This window comes from Adiantum capillus-veneris, chromosome 7 (assembly GCF_014529385.1).
Source record: "Adiantum capillus-veneris isolate H3 chromosome 7, ASM1452938v2, whole genome shotgun sequence".
NCBI lineage: Eukaryota > Viridiplantae > Streptophyta > Polypodiopsida > Polypodiales > Pteridaceae > Adiantum > Adiantum capillus-veneris.
In genome coordinates, this window is record NC_140937.1 from 114,325,774 (window position 1) to 114,343,879 (window position 18,106).

The 18,106-nt window shown below is 42.3% G+C and overlaps 1 pseudogene; it reads left to right on the forward strand.

Moving 5' to 3' along the window:
• Positions 1 to 931: 931 nt before the first annotated feature.
• On the forward strand, positions 932 to 1,808 carry LOC147454462 (uncharacterized; annotated as a pseudogene).
• Positions 1,809 to 18,106: the final 16,298 nt, after the last annotated feature.

The following is an 18,106-nucleotide window of genomic DNA, read 5'->3' on the forward strand; positions in this document are numbered from 1 at the left end:
CCATACCAATAATATACATCTATGATAATGGCTCATTTCATTGGTAGACACAAATACCTCTATCTGTGAGGTCATTGGTGAAACTATTTATCTAAGGTATATATATATATATATATATATATATATATATATATATATTATATATATATATATATATATATATATATATAGGCAAAAGAATAAACTCATATGCAAATGTTTGGCCTAAACTTAATTTAGGGAAAATTACCAAAATACCTCTCTAATTTGTGGAAACTCCCAAAATAGCCCTCAAATTTCAAAAATTCCCAAATTAACCTTGTAATTGTTATGGTTCGATTGTTCACAATTCCCTGATCTTTATCCTTTCTTGACAATTGAGATCCGTATTTTTAGTGTTTAGCATGTAATTTGTCACAAATCACTTCCCAATAAAGGCAATTATGTCTTAAAATAATGAAGCAATTTATCTCCAAAGCCTACATAGCCATGTATCTTGTATAGATAGACAAATAGTCTTCTTATAAAAAGCTACAAAAAGAATCATCTTTAGTTTGGAAAATTTCAAGAGCATTTCGGGAATTGATGACAAAATATGTGGGGTAATTTCGGAGATTTTGAAATTTGATGGGTATTTTGGGAAATTCCACAAATTAGAGGGGTATTTTGTTTGGTAATTTTCCCTTTAATTTAACTAATGATTGCGGGGGGCGGGGGGGGGGGGGCACGTCCGGCATCGTGCCCGCACGGCGAGCGCACTAAGCTGATCATCGTCGAGTGGACTGTTGGTGGCTGACCAGCTGCACGGCCGGGGAATTTACTGCTGCAAGTCAAAGGTGGCGGGGCTTATAAAGCTGAAGGGAGGCCTGCTCAACTGCTCCAACTGGCCGGTACGTACTGGCAGCAGCTGCTCTGTGACCTTCTCACCCACTCACTAACTAGCTATTTCAGTATGGCTCTTCTGCGGCATCCCTTACTCCTCTTGCTGGCCCTCGTGGCCTCCGCCTTCCTTAGCATCCAGGCCAGCTACTACCCACCGGAGGAGAGCGGCTACTACCCAAAGAAGAAGGAGGAGGAGGACTACACAAAGTCGCCTGCTGTGCCCCACTACAAGAAGCCCTCCCCTTCCCCGGCCTATTATGACCCCAAACCCTACTACTACTACAAGCCCAAGCCCTACTACTACAAGCCCAAACCCAAATCCTACTACTACAAGCCCAAGCCCTACTATTATTCCAAGCCCAAGCCATACTACTACAAGCCGGAGCCAAAGCCAGTCTACTACAAGCCTAAGCCTGACTACTACAAGCCCAAGCCCTACTACAAGTCCCCCGTCTACTACAAGCCGAAGCCCTACTACAAGGCCCCGTCTACTACAAGCCCAAGCCGCACTACTACTACAAGCCTAAGCTCTACTACTACTACAAGCCTAAGCCCTACTACAAGCCCAAGCCCATCTACAAGCCGCCCTACTACACCCCTTCTCCCGTTTACAAGTCCCCCCTCCTCCTACCTACTACACCCCTTCTCCTGTCTACAAGTCCCCTCCTCCCCCCACATACTATGACCCCTCCCCAGTCTACAAGTCTCCTCCTCCCCCCACATACTATGACCCCTCCCCAGTCTACAAGTCTCCCCCACCTCCCACCTACTATGAGCCCTCCCCCATCTACAAGTCTCCCCCACCCACCTACTACGAGCCCTCACCCATCTATAAGTTCCCTCCACCACCAACCTATGAGCCTTCTTCAACCTATACCTCCCCCCCTCCACCTATTGTATACGACCCTCCTTACACTTCACCTTCTACACCTTCCCCATCTTACTAGGATCACCCCTTATTCACGACATCAATAACATCATCCCAACAAAATGGGGAGGATGTTCTAAATGTAGTTATTCTTTTGAATTAACAGACAAGAGCCATTCTAGAAATTGATTATCTTCATCCATCATAGAATCTCATCAAATCTTTTCATTGATTTTAATGGTCCATGTGTGGGCTTAAAACCTCAATTCCTCATTAGATTCTTTCCGTTACTCACATATACTTTTTACCAACTATGTTGAATGTTTCACAATGGTCCTATGATATCGCTTTGCTGTTGCCAATAATTCGTACCGTTGCACGAATATCAGGGTAGATCAAACTCTTTGAATCTATGTAGGTAATCATGCACTTTCATTTCTATAGCTATCTCAAAACTCTTTGGTAATGTTAAAAAGACCCGCTTCTTAATAAGGGACCTTAGGAAAAAAAACAATAAAACATAAACAATATAGGCAGAGATTGACCTATCATGATAGCAATAACAAAAACCGCTAGGACATGAATCAAACAAGGGTATATTTTCATTCTCGCATGAAGAACTTAACTGTAGCACATGGATGCCCATGTCTATACTGTTCAAGAAACTATTTGTACAAGGGAAAGATTTGCTTTTCAATAAGAGCTCAATATACAAATAATATGTATGTGAATATGAACACTTGCTCGCTTAGCAATATTAAAGAGAAATTGTCAAGAATTGAATCAAAAAATGTTGCATGTTCTTTCTAGCATGAAGGCCTTAGCTCCCTCTTAGCTCTAACATATAAATCTATTTTCCCATTCTATTGAGCCCTCCTTGTACATATGCACCCCACCCATCTTACTAATAGACATGTGGTATTGATAATAACAACACCTTAAAACACGACATTGATAATGCCACCCTAAAAAAACGTAATCAAATTTGTCATGATGAAAATTTCCTATAAATATTAACTCTTCCACATTTCTTTTTTCCTACAATATCACACCAACTTGGGGATTCACTATAAGTAAACCCTCTATATTGCATACCCCTTACCTTTAAATTTTTCTGAATAGAACATACCTTTTCTTATTGAATTTGTAGGTAATCCTTTTAAATGAGGCCCTTTGGCATGTAAAACATGTGTAAATAGGGCTTGTCAAATGCTCCTTACATTGAATTCATGTGATAGCATACATATTATAAGTGACCCTCCCAAGTTCGCCTTGGTTTTTGGCCAACTTTTAGGATCTAGATAGTCATTTCCTTATTTCCAGTAGATCTTGAAATTTTGAAAATTGCACCAAGTTATGACTGCCAATTAAGTTTGAATAGATTGCTTTGTTTTTTCATAGCAAAACATAGATCAACAATGTAGAGCAAGCACCAAAAGCCAATAGCTTCTCGTAGAGACATGGCAATGGAGAGTGGAGTGCAAAGCAGAGAGAAGAGGATAAGATTGCACAATTGTACATGAAAAAAAAGAGGGAGTTACTCATTAGATTTTTTGGCCTTATAAAGACTCTTACATCTTGTTCATATGATATGTGGCCGCCCAAGTTGGGCTGACCCCAACAATCGCCCCCTTCAGCCAAACATGACGTACAAGTGTAATCCTTGGAGATATTGATACATCTAGGTGTAGTGCCTGATACATCATGGTGGTTTTCATGGAGGATGCATCACCAAGGTTAACAAGGGCATTCGTCCTAGGCTCACAAGGTAGTTTTAACCCTAGGTCATAGGGAAGGTCTTACCTACGACATTTTTCGTCATCATTGTTGTGGCAGTGTCTAATCCCTTTACAAAATCATCATATTCATACAACAATGAATGCATCATGTATTTTGTCATTGATCATCACATACATCATATCATCATCATCGGACACCATTTTCATAATTGTCATCATACATCAAAACTTTCATGTGTACAATCTCTTAACATAATCAAAGCCATTATTTTTTGAAAATAAAAGAAAACTGTTACGTGTTAGCTTGCATGTCACTGATGATGCGATAGGATTTGGCCTCTTTCTAGCTGTGCCGCCCCCTTCGCTGCAAATTGGGCTTCTTCCACCGCCAATAAATTACTCGAGAACTTGGATGCGGATGTTGTAGAATGGGAGGACATAGGGTACAAGAAGATGGTGATCAGACGGAGAAGATATATCACAGATTTGAGCTTGAGCTTCTAAATGTCAAAGCTGTAGCAAGTCTCCAGCGATGGGATGGTATGGCAACACAACCACAAGAAGTTTCGAACAAATTCCACAATAATTCCCACACTGTTACTTACCTCAACATCATGAGCTTCTGTGAGGGAGGCATCGCATACCTAGCTAGGTACGATTGGGGGCACGGCACCGCCGGCCCCGGTGGGGGGGGCGGTGGTCCCCTGCCCCCAACCGTACCTAGCTAGGTATGCAGTGCCTCTCGAGCAGGAGCTCATGATGTTATGCATTGTATGAAAAAAATTGAAAAGTCCTACATGAGAAAATTTCTAAATCTTCTTGTGAACGAAGCCTTGGCATATTCATAAGATTTGTGTTCTGTACAACAATCCACACACTTGGTGCTCGTTGGGTGTCCCCAAAACTACTCATATAGCTTCCAAAATTCATCACAGTTTGCAACACCACACATAGCCCTCCATAAATCCTCTAGGACTTGAAGGTTCAAAACTTAAGCTTTTTCTTCAATGATGAGCCATTCATAGCTTTTGGTATGACCTACAACCATGCCCAAAAAAAGGCATCTTTTAACCAAATTATGTCCTCTTGATTCCCCATATATAGCCTTTGAACTTTTTAGTTGTGACATTATCGCTAGAACCTAATCTAAACATCTATCTACTATGTTGTGGATCGTCGGCCATAGATCAATAAACCACATCCCTTTCAAGTACTATTATACTTCATGCAGTGTAGACCTACCCTTTCTATATTTTCACCTGAAACCCCATAATAAATGTGATCTTTTTAGATGGTTGAGGCCTACGTACTTAAATGATTGGTTATAAAACTACTTTTTGTGGACACACCTAAATACACAGTGACCCAAATCTCTTTTGCTAATAAGATACTCTTACTTCCCACCACCAGACCAACCATGTTTTGAAATTGAGTTTTTCATCTGTATAAGAAGTATCCCATACAATGTGATTTCAAAGGGAATTCAAAATACCCCTTTACTTAGGTTCTAAAAGGTGATAATAGAATTCTTTTCAAAACAAAAAAAAAAACCAAGTTTTTCCCTGGAATTGCAATGAAAAGCCCCTTTTATATGTGCAATTTTATAGCCGTTTATGTAAAATACACTGATGGGGGCTTTTCACAAGCCAAGCTCCCATACCCCTCTTCTCTCGTCCCCACGCCATGGAAACCTCCTCTTAGGGAGGGAGTGATAAAAGGCATTAGAAAAGTAACAAAAAAAATAAAGTATGATTATGTAAATATATGAGAAAGGTAAAATAGGCCACCTCATGCCTGCGGGGCAGTCCATCCCCACCTTGCCTCCTTTTTCTTCACTGATGCCCCGTCGTGTGTCCCTTTTCCTCTCCTCCACTCAAAAGGTCAACCCCCTCTCTCTTCCCCTTGTCCTTTCTCCTTTCTCTCTCCCCTCAAGCTACCCCACCTCTCACCAAAAATGCATTCTAACTCACCAATGATGCACCCTAACTCACATGCAACTTATCCTATCTTCCAAAATAGTATACCCCACCCCCCCTTTCTCTCTCCTAGCATATCCCATGACCCAAATACCCCCCTCTCTCTCTAAAGGGCGCCATGTCTCTTGTCTTGTAGCTAAATAACCTTCCCCACACTCAGACACACTCAGTTTCACTGAAAAAGGTGTCCACAGACCCATCCCCACCCGTTGGTTACCTGATTTTTCTTGTGTTCACACACATCTGCACACAGATTCACCTCTGAACACACTCCCCTCTCTCCCCTCTTGTAATTACTTTATTCTCCATGTCACCTCTCACTTTTTTTCATCAACCCATCTCTCTCTCTTAGTCTCTCTCTCATGAGACTGCTGTTCTGGCACATATACACACAGCCAGACAAGTGGGGCCCACAGTCACATGGCCTATGTCGATAATGATTTCTTCATTTCTAAATTCTAGAATTTCTCCCCCCTCCTCCCCTATGTAAAGAGGGGTCACCATCACACTAAATACACACACAACATCACCAAAGAATACACTATGCATTGTGTGTGCCTAGTGCACACACACACACCCACCCCATCACCATCACCGCAATCACCATGCTTGTCTTGAGCATGACCTCTACACCCTTGGCTATGGAAGATGAAGGGCAACTAAATGAAGGATGATGGCCATAACCCTTGTGCGAGTCTTCGCCATCAACTCCCACCTATCCGCCATGTGCTCTACCACTCTCTCCCTTCTCATTCCCCTACCCTATGCTCCCCATTTCATTGCCTTATTCTCTAAATAAATCTTGAGGTTTTGTGAGTATGTTTTCTTGCAATGTTTTGCCCATGTGAGGTGTGCGGAATCGCCACCTAATCTTGTGTTTGGAGTGAGCTTGTGTATGTGTGAAGGGTGTGCGGATTCGCCATCCTTTTGTGATGCCTAAGTACTAAGCCGCTATACCCCCTCCCTCACTCTCTCTCTCTCTCTCACTTGATCTCGTTCCCTTTCCTCTTCATCATTACTCCCAGGCATCCATCTCTCTTGGATGAAAACTCTGTTATGGTGGTGTGTTGTTTGCGTCCTAGCCGCTGAAGCTAGGTGGTGCCCCTGTTTGCTTTACCATGACAGGCTCGAGGCGCTCCATTCGGTCCGTGGTGTTTTAGAGGCCGTCGGGGGTTCGGGGTTTCTTTTTCTCCCGTCATTTGGTGCCCCCACTGAGGAGGGCTTTCTAAGACCCTTCAGTTTACAATGCTGAAAGTGACGCCCACTATCAATCATGGACGAATGGCTGAAGGAATTTTTTAACTGGAGGACGAAAGAAGAAGAGACGAAGGAGGCACTAGCCGCCTTCATTGAGGTGCTACTGCCAGGCTGCAGTGTCGTCAACATTCAAGAGGTAAATTCTCCATCTCGTGCCACTCGTTCTAACTATAAATTGAGAGCATCAGGTGGGAGGTCGGTGAAGTGCCATCACTGTTGTCAACCAAGGCACACTGTCAATGAGTGCCAGCAACAAAGGCAGCGAAAGGGCTGAAGTCATCTACATCGACATTCATCGCAAAGAAGTCATTCACATCAAGGAAGGGAAGCAAACAGTGAGACCTCTTTTCCCTAAAGAAACTACAGTGAAAGTTATAACTCCAAAGTGGCCTAAAGGGGCTTCTCCAGCCAAAGGCAAGGAGAAGATAAGCCAGTCTCGAAACACATGACCCCGAAGGGAGAAGCATCTGGCCAAGCAAGTGCTTCAAGCTCAGAAAGCCGGGTTTTACCCAGTTTGCCAAATTAAGAGGAAGTCATCCGAAGCTAAGCGGCAAAAGTTCGCCTACCGCTTTGCACGACGCATGCGAGTGCTACCAATCCACTTCGACAATCCGGAAGAAGAAGTGGTAAGAAGATTCCCATGTCCTAGAGAAGAGTGGTTCGGCTACTGATCTCGCTGTTTTGGAAAGAGAGTGGAGGATCTTCCTCCTCTCCCTGTACAACTTATCCTAAAGCAGCTCTCTACCACGGGAGAAACCCAGTGGGCTGGGGACGACGAGTTGCAACTGAATGGAGTAGAATTCATGCAACACGCCTACTACAAAAATTACCTGCAATTTTTGTTAGCCAAGAGGCTGGGAGTGGTCAGACGCGTCGCCATCACCCCGTACGTGTTGAGCAACGAAGGAAAGGTAGATCCCATGAAAGGCGACGACCTCTTGTGGATGTGCCGACTCATCAACACTGGCACGATAAGAGTATAAGTAATTATTTCATCCTCTGCGCATGATGGAAAACGGGCCAACGGCATTCCCGTTCAGATTCTTGCAGCATATGCATGTGAATATCTATGTAGATAGGAAAGTCTTCTACCAACAGAAGATCGTACACCTATTCGGTGCGGCAGTACCAGGAGAAATCCTCAATTCCCCGAACCCTATCATTCTCCCCATATTAGATTACCATCATTACTTTAATGCTTTTATCTTTATCTTGTTTTAACCTATCCACCCACCCTTGTAAAAAAGCTGTTATGAGCCGCACTGTTAATGTAATGTAAAAAAAAAGAAAAAAAGAAAAAAAGAGGTTTGTAATTTCCTGAGTCACTACCATGGCAAGTGTTTCTTTCCCCACGTTCAGTGGAAAGAAGGGAGAGGATCTCACCACCGACTTTTTGGATGATTTCGACATTGCTTGTATCGTCTCCAACAAAGATGACGATGCTTCACGACTTAGAAGTTTTCCTCTACTGATGAAAGTAGAGGCCAAGTCCTGGTATAATGCATTGCCCCAGGCCACCAAGAATGCATGGGATGTGTTAATGGCTACTTTTGTAAAGAGGTTTGGTGGAGGCACAACCTCGGAGAGGCTATGGCAGTTACTGACAGAATTAAAGTAGGGAGGCCTGCTGGAGTATGCCACCTACGAGTCCAAATTTGTGGACTTATGGGAGAGATGGGTTGCCTCGCTGGAGGAAGGTGAAGGAGCGCCTAATTTCCTAAAGAAGGACCGTTTCATTGCTGGTCTATGGTCGCCGCTTAGAGAGAAGGTGAAGTGAAGGTTTCCTGCAACATATGAGTTGGCAGTCGAAGTAGCCCGCCTTAAAGACAAGAAGCTACGCATGCAATCAAGAGTAAACAAGTCAGAGGAAACAAGCTCGATACAACCAACCCCAGTGACTGCAACAACCAATCATAGAGTCCAACCGCAGGAGGCATCAGAAGAGCAAGGCCTGCTGAGTCGTATCACCACCCAACTAGAGAGTTTATCTGTGCATCTGGTGCAGCAAGGGCATGCACCTGGCAGGAACCCAGAACAAGGAAGAGGACAACGAAGGCAGAACCCAGAGTACCACTGTTACAACTACGGGGAAGATGGCCATGAAATGTACTACTGCCCACACCCGAGGAGGTAGAATTTCAATAGAGGGGGGAGACAGAATCAGATCTCTCCACCGAGAGCAAGACCACCGCCACTAAGGCAACCAATCCCACCTGTTCAAATCACACCACCAGCGGTGCAACCACAGCTGGCCACACCAATTCGACACTAGTCACCAATGCAACCACCACCACAACCACCACTTACAATCATCCTACGCCCACCACCAATTGGTACCCACACACCAAGTATCATTGGTCTTGCAGAAGAGGTCAAGATGAGTGTAACAGAAGAAGGATTAAGTAAGAAGACTATTCAAAGAACTGAAGCAGTGGAACAAGAGGTTAAAGAATCAAAAGATGCTACCCAGGTGGGGGAGGTAAGTCAAGAAAATTGTGTTACAAATGTGAGTACATCTTTAACCTTGGATGAAATAGGCACCAAAGCGATCAATCGAAAGCATTGGGCAGTAAGGGTAAGTAGGTGTAAAGTCTTGATTAGGCCTCGTCAGAGTAAGAGGAATGCAAAGGGCATGAAAGATACAAGAGAAGAGGAAGACCAGCCTGCTAGCAAGGCTTTGCACAAGGTGGACAACATATCAAGAAAAGGGGAGGGCTTTGAAAACGGAAGCCTGTGCACCAGCATGGACCCAGGACAGTGTAGCAAGCTAAAGGAATCTTGCATCAAGGCAGTTTCACTAGAGGACCATAACAAAGAGGTAAGTATGACTGAAGGTTTGGAGTTGGATATTTCTCCAGAGGCTTGGCAGCCAAGCAAGACTTTATTGTGTAGTGTTATAGACTTAGAGATGGGTAATGCCTCTAGTCTATTGAAGGGTGTTATAGACTTGGAGATGGGTAATGCCTCTAGTCTACTGAAAGATGTTATAAACTTGGAGATGGGTAATGCCTCCAGTTTATGTGAGGATGTTCATAGTAAGTTTGATGATCAATATGTTGCCAGCCTTTTAAGGATGTTCCAAACTCCTCCACAACACAGCATTGTGTTTGCATGGGATGCATCAGACCTATGGCTATGGCTAGCTGCTATAACATATAGAGAGAAGATCAGCATGGAGATAAGAGCAAAGGAGCCATGGATAGACAAAAGCCTGATAGAATGCAAGAATGAAGACCTCATTCGCAATTTGGTACAATTTTTTACAAATAGTGCATCCTCTCTTTGGAGAAAGGTAAGTGAATTACGCTTGTATTTAAGCCGCAAGGTAGGTGGCTTGCTATTAGCATCAGTAAAGGAAGCTAACATTTTTGAGAACACCCAAAAGAAGCATCATATGCTTGCAGTTTTTTCTAGTCATGGCAGTAAGCAGGATTCTGAAGAAAACTTGAGCTCACCACACCAACAAGGCGGCCATATATGGTGGATTCTTGGTACACTCTTGGGAATCATAATTTTCAGTTCTGTCTTTGCAGGATCCAAGATGCTCATTTCCCCTCTCGCTACTGGTGGTTACAAATTTGGTCCAATTTGGCATACAAATTTTATTGTTCGGACACTGCAGACAATGATCCTATTTTTCACGTGGGATCCAAGAGGACATTGGCACAAAGTTCTGGAATCCATGGGCTTCCCCTTTCATCAACCGACACTATTCCAAGGAACAAGCTATCACCCGGACCTGTTACAGATTCATGAATATCCCAGAAATCTCACCAATGGCCAAATGGAATGGCTAGTTCAGAAGGCAACTCGATATCGGCTCTTATAGCTAAGCGGAAGAAGAATCAGATTCAGAGCTAGAAGCATTAATGCCTCTAGCCAAAAGGGGAGGGCTAATGATGGGGGCTTTTCACAAGCCAAGCTCCCATACCCCTCTTCTCTCGTCCCCACCCCATGGAAACCTCCTCTTAGGGAGGGAGTGATAAAAGGCATTAGAAAAGTAAGAAAAAAAATAAAGTATGATTATGTAAATATATGAGAAAGGTAAAATAGGCCACCTCATGCCTGCGGGGCAGTCCATCCCCACCTTGCCTCCTTTTTCTTCACTGATGCCCCGTCGTGTGGCCCTTTTCCTCTCCTCCACTCAAAAGGTCAACCCCCTCTCTCTTCCCCTTGTCCTTTCTCCTTTCTCTCTCCCCTCAAGCTACCCCACCTCTCACCAATAATGCATTCTAACTCACCAATGATGCACCCTAACTCACATGCAACTTATCCTATCTTCCACAATACATACCCCACCCCCCCTTTCTCTCTCCTATCATATCCCATGACCCAAATACCCCCCTCTCTCTAAAGGGCGCCATGTCTCTTGTCTTGTAGCTAAATAACCTCCCCCACACTCACACACACTCAGTTTCACTGAAAAAGGTGCCCACAGACCCATCCCCACCCGGTGGTTACCTGATTTTTCTTGTTTTCACACACATCTGCACATAGATTCACCTCTGAACACACTCCCCTCTCTCCCCTCTTGTAAATACTTTATTCTCCATGTCACCTCTCACTTTTTTTCATCAACCCATCTCTCTCTCTTAGTCTCTCTCTCATGAGACTACTGTTTTGGCACATATACACACAGCCAGACAAGTGGGGCCCACAGTCACATGGCCTATGTAGATAATGATTTCTTCATTTCTAAATTCTAGAATTTCTCCCCCCTCCTCCCCTATCTAAATAGGGGTCACCATCATACTAAATACACACACAACATCACCAAAGAATACACTATGGATTGTGTGTGCCTAGTGCACACACACACACCCACACCATCACCATCACCACAATCACCATGCTTGTCTTGAGCATGACCTCTACACCCTTGGCTATGGAAGATGAAGGGCAACTAAATGAAGGATGATGGCCATAACCCTCGTGTGAGTCTTCGCCATCAACTCCCACCTATCCGCCATGTGCTCTACCACTCTCTCCCTTCTCATTCCCCTACCCTATACTCCCCATTTCATCGCCTTATTCTCTAAATAAATCTTGAGGTTTTGTGAGTATGTTTTCTTGCAATGTTTTGCCCATGTGAGGTGTGCGGAATCGCCACCTAATCTTGTGTTTGGAGTGAGCTTGTGTATGTGTGAAGGGTGTGCGGATTCGCCATCCTTTTGTGATGCCTAAGTACTAAGCCGCTATACCCCCTCCCTCACTCTCTCTCTCTCTCTCACTTGATCTCGTTCCCTTTCCTCTTCGTCATTACTCCCAAGCATCCATCTCTCTTGGATGAAAACTTTGTTATGGTGGTGTGTTGTTTGCGTCCTAGCTACTGAAGCTAGGTGGTGCCCCTGTTTGCTTTACCATGACAGGCTCAAGGCGCTCCATTCGGTCCCCAGTGTTTTAGAGGCCGTCGGGGGTTCGGGGTTCATTTTTCTCCCGTAAACAGCTTGTTTTGGACACTCATGGGGAACTTACAACTTTGGAGGTGATGATACTTACTTGCATTTGTTCTCTTTATGCTAAACCTCATCTTCAATGTTTCACAATTTCTCACAGGATATGCCAATCAATATTAAAGAAAAAAATATTCCCAATCTTCTTAGTTAACCATGGACCTACAAGGCAATAGATTTTTGTGTTTACCTAGGTGCATCATCTTGAAAGAAAATTTTACTTATTACAGCCTAGAGTACATGATTAGTTCGATGAAGGTCTTTATCCATGGCATCCTCCCTTTGAACAAACCTTGCCCACTTTGAGTTTTGATATCATATTCAACTTAAATTAGCATTGACCTTTTCCAACTTTGTCTCACTCAACTATAATGTTCTAACTTTAAAGATAACATCTCCTTGATTACCCTTGCTTCTTTCTTCATTGATGGCATTGGTCGCTTATTCTACCTTGTGCATGGTTTTCCTTGCTGCCTCATTGCTTGAGCGTTAGCTTAAACAATTTGTATTCTTCTTGTAGCCAAATTTTGCCCTCTACTTATTAAAAGAGAATCCCGGCTTGGTTGTTAAGTTTCTATTTGGCCCCATTGACCTCCACGGATGAGACCAAACGAGTATCCAAAGAATCAAGTTATGTCTCCCTATGGTTGTCAACTATCATTGGCTTCATGAGTTTCTCTTGAATGGAGATTATTTGCGTTTACAGTAATATGGCATTGTCTCCTTTATCTAGTTCTTTTTCTTTGTGTGCAACCATTGATTGTGCTTTTAGTTCTTTATTTTCTTTTTCTATTGCCTCTAATTTCTTTGTATTGCATTCTATTTTTGAGTAGCCAACAGTGCTAGCTCTTCACTATATTTTCAATGGCCAATGACAAGAGTTCACCCTATTGGTGCAAGTGCTATGTCACATATCCTTATTCTATCATTGAAACAATTATTACTTATATTTTTCTTTGAAATTCTATGGCACAAAAAATGTGAGATGGAATATGTTGGCCTCAAATTCTTTCAAGATATGTTTTGGACAAATAGGCTTGTTCTACTTGAACTCTAATTGTGCATAGGGTAGCATTCACCTTAGGGTGGGGCCATGTCCAACAATGAAACATCCTATTTTTCTAGCCTTGACATCAATAGAGCTTCTTTTAACATACTTACCCTCTTTGTTTGATTTTTCTTCCATTTGAGCATCTTTAGTTGCCCTTTTTTTTGTATGAGCTCCTTTGCCCTATGATCTTCATGAGAAAAATTTACTCATCTATGAGTATAATTTTTGTTTTTGGGACTTGGTCCTAGATCTTCTAGAATTGTGCTATGGACTAGAGAGTCTTCCATGGACATAGCTTCCTTTGGTTGAGATTTTGGGGGTACTCGGTTCTTAGGTTCAAGGTGTGTTGTCCAAACATTTGTTAGTGAGGTTGTCATTGATCCTAGAGTTGGCCTTGCTTCATTTGGATTTTGATTTCCCTTTTCTTCTTGTAGCTTTTCATTTTAAGCTTCTCTTAGAGATTCTTGAATCTCTACATTGAGGAGAATTTAATTTGTCTCAAACACATCAATGGGAATAGGAACGGGCTCTTTTGACTCAAGAAACAAACCCACCAATAAAGGCTTCCACCTACTTCTCTTGAACTCATTGTTGTGTTTTGATAGCTTTTCCCTATTATAAGACCTAGGAGACTGTGATACCGGATCCACCGCCCTACCACCCTATGTATAAACTGGCTCCTAGATAGCCCTAGCCATCATATGGATCCCCAGTCCACACTGGTCCACCAATCCGAGTCCTTGTCTCAGTTCCCTGACCCCCTAGGCTTAGGATCCTTCTCTTGACATTACTCCTCCCTTGGAGAAGCGTTTTGTCCTCGAAAACACAAGTGGTAGTATCTACGTAAGAATAGTGATGTTTTCCATGTTGGCATCCCATACGCAAGCCAACTGATACTTTATGCAGTGAGGAGGCTCAATGAAACCAAGAGCAACATCTTGATTTTCAACATTGTTGTCCTTTTGCAAGCACTTGGGGCTAAATGGTAACTCACTTGAGTATTGTAAACGAGTAACCACAACTAAGATTTGTCCAAAGGCATAACCAGTTTTCAGATCTTTTGAAGGTACTGGAATCCAAGGCCACTTGATTTTCAATGATCGATGGTCAATTGGGGCACGAAAATGATTTTTTATTGTAAAATGTTCATAAAAAGTGTGTGAAATCATGAGGTGTAAGCATAAATGCATTGCCAATTGAGCCAAATTTGATCATTCGTGCTTAATTTTTAAGTGTGTGCATTGCTTGATTGGGTCAAAAGTGTTATCTTTTTAAGAAATCGAGCATGCATGCATTTAAATATGCTTGATCGAGCTTGAAATTTGAAACATTTTAATGAGAAATTGATGGATTATGTGCATAAATTTTTGGCTTAAAGTAGGTGTGTGTGCCAATCAATGGCATGTGCAATTCAATGTGTGAATGAACAATTGGTACTTTTTACCAATTATAATGATTAATTTTCCCGAATAGTTGATGTGTGTGTCACAATTGGCTTTAAAAATTGACATAGATTACTCAAATGGTGCTGTATTGCCATGCTAATGATTGAACAATGCGATGAACATGGAAATTTTGCATTCATTTGTGTGTTTAATTGCACCCAAAATTTACTCATGTGTAGACATACAAACCAAAATGACAAGCTGATTGGGTTTGGATGATTAGGGATAATGGATATGAGTGATCAATATTGCAATGATTGATATTTGAATGTGGTTTTGCAAATAGGAGAAATGTATCTATTTAATGCTTGATTTAAAATCATTTTTGTATGGAAAAGTGAACTCTTTCAAGATGGCATTGGTATATGAACCGTATCATGCATTATCTTTTGACTCAATTGAGAGCATAGTGGTTTATAAATGCATGATAAATTGGATTGAAATTGGGTTATTAATACTTCATTGTGAACAAAATGAAAGAGTTGGAGTGGAGTAAGCTCACAGAGTTTAGACTATCCAACCCCAGGCACCCATAATGAGCCAATACCTTGTATTGTAGGGTGTAAATTCATACTAAATCTGCAAGAGAGATTGCACGGGCAATGCAAAAGGGTGCAGAAGAATAAAGTCCATGAATTTGCATGCCGCTCCAAATAAATTTGTGTTAAATACTAGGGCCCATAACACCTAGTGTGCATGCATTTAACACAAGCATATCCGAACCGCAATTCCATGACAAGACTTTGCACGGTACATACGAGAATGCCTGGCAACAAAAGTTGGACCATAACAGAATGTGACAACCCAGTCACACCTAGGTACGAACCATGCGACATTCTCATGAACATAGCATACTTGGCTATATGTAGAAACGACCCTCGTTAAGGTGGTTTCGCACCACTTGTAATCGGAATAATTTTGTACTTAGTACCCAACAATTTCTGGCCATTGAAATTGTTTCTGATCCGGTGTTCTCCAAATGGTCTGATAAACGGATGTGACGAGCATGTAGGGACCTCATCGCGACACATCATTAGGAATTTGGCACCAGTGTCAGTCCCAGAGACTTATATTCTCCACTTGTGGAATATGTCTCAAATAGGGATGGCCGAGAAAGCGACATCCATCAAGTACAAGATGTACTTGTGTGTGGAGGTAACTGCAAAACAATCTGCGAGACAAGAATGAGAGGGACCCTCATTATCATCTCTCCACATTGACTAAACTGAACTCCTTGAGTGCCTAGACCATGTTGTATCCCATGTGACAATATGTGCCAAATCGAAGCCGACAAGTGGGTTCATAACAACATAATGTATATTGGACACTACGGCCCAAAATACTTTGTTCTGACATGCCCTTGGCATGGCTCACAAATATTCAAGCAGATTTATACGACTTGAAGAAACCAAGCAAAGCATACTAAAAAGTGGAGTAACACCAAATCAATATATAGATGTGTACCTGGAGATTTGAACTTAATGGTCACTTACCTGTATTCAAATGCAGAGGAGCACGTCACCCACCTAAGAAAAAACCAAGCAACATTGCACTGGAAACCCTGGGTGTTGTCTTCGCAACTCAAACCCGTTGGTTAGAATCTACGTAGTCCAACCCCTTGATAAGACCCTTTGTAGAAACTGCTCAACAAGCAGGTAACAGTAACCAACATAGTCAACCGTATAGAGAATGATTGGAATAAAATTAAAAAGTTGAATTTTTCCGCTATCACGTGGTATTTTATTGCGGACTTCTTCAATATAATGGAAATAGATCAAACTAAATCACTCGTTGGGTCTTAGCCCAAAATTGTGCTTCCATACATACTCGTAGTGCTATAGAGAGAGCAAGGGATCTACACAAGGGAGATGCCTAGCTCTTATGGACAGCCATGCTGTCTCAACTGATTGCTGCATCTATACTCCGTGGTGGAGAGCAGCTGATGTGAGTTTAAGATTATCAAAAACTCAATTCCAGCGTCACACTTAAAACATGTAGTGCGTACAGAACACCCAAAAGTTCTGTAATGGCAAGACCTTGCTTAGCCATTAACATCAATGGGAACTCCACAAGGATTAATCTGTTCAAGCTAGAGAACAATCACCCAAGAAATACAAGCATTGGGTCATACCCTAGGTCTGACAATGGTTCTTAGCCTGTGTGGCTCATAGCCCTTATGCCATTAACAAACTAGTGTTCAATCGAGGAACCAATGAAGACTAATTGGAGTGGCGTCTTGGCCACTTACTAGCTGAGAGTTAGAGAACCTTGGCTCAGGTTGACTCCCGAGAAAAACATGTATCAAAATATTCTTAAAAAGTTTTTATATTTCTTTGAGAGAGAAAATAAGAGCATGCAGGGCTGAGGCACTTTCCTTAAATGACTATGACGTGTATAGTTGATTGCCATGCTCTTGTGCATCTTATGCCTAACGTGAAGCTTATCCTATAAGCATGCAACAATTTTCTGCTATGACTCCCTCATCGAGAGAGGTAACATAAAAACACAAACAAGTCATAGACTGATCCACCTACCGTGTATGTGGTTGTGACTGTACTAAGAAGACTTAAATGTGGCACTTTGCCACTTTGCTAGCGAATTAAGACCGAGATTTATGTTCTTTTGGTGTGGTTGTGCAATGTCAGCAACCGAAAATCATGTTTAAACAATCCAAAACGTTGCTTGTCCTTGACAGAGTGTCTGGTGGTATAGCGGAAGCGTAATCTATGAGGCAGTGGAGTTGAGTCCACTTGACCAACGTGCCTTGCATGAGAAATTGTAAGCCCTTTGGTACTATGACGGCCTCAAGCGTGAAAGCCAAAACCATAGGTGCCTTGCACAGTCTGCATTGGTAGTGATGCATCATAACATGAAGTCACCACACATAAAAGGGGAGCAAATTTCTAATCGTAACAGTTTCCCAAACTGGCCTACGAATGCCCTTGATACCAAATCGATAGGTAGTAGCGTGGAACACGTGAGAAGCGTTGCTTCATGTGAAATAGTCAAAGCACTTTGCTTTACACAATCGAAAATATTAACCAAATGAAATGTGTAAACATGGAAAAATAAACAAAACTGAACATAAGCACTTTGCTTTACACAATCGACAATATTTTCCAAAATAAATGTGGGAAGTCTCAATGCAAGATGCATAAATTGAAGCCTTGCTTCACATAATTACTTATGGAGTTCCTGAGAGCTCATAGCTACTGGATATTCATGCTAACAGATGTATGTCATATCAAACGAAAGTCGACCTTGTGGATCATTCACAAACAATAGACCATGTCTACTTGTAGATTTCATTAAGTACTCATGTTGATGAATCTTGCCACCGATTTCAAGAAACGGTGACAATTAGTTGTCCATGCCGATCATGTGTGCCACTATCGGTTGCCCTAGTCATGGAAAAAAGAGTGTTGTCCTACAAGGAGTCGGCCATGCCGAGCAATT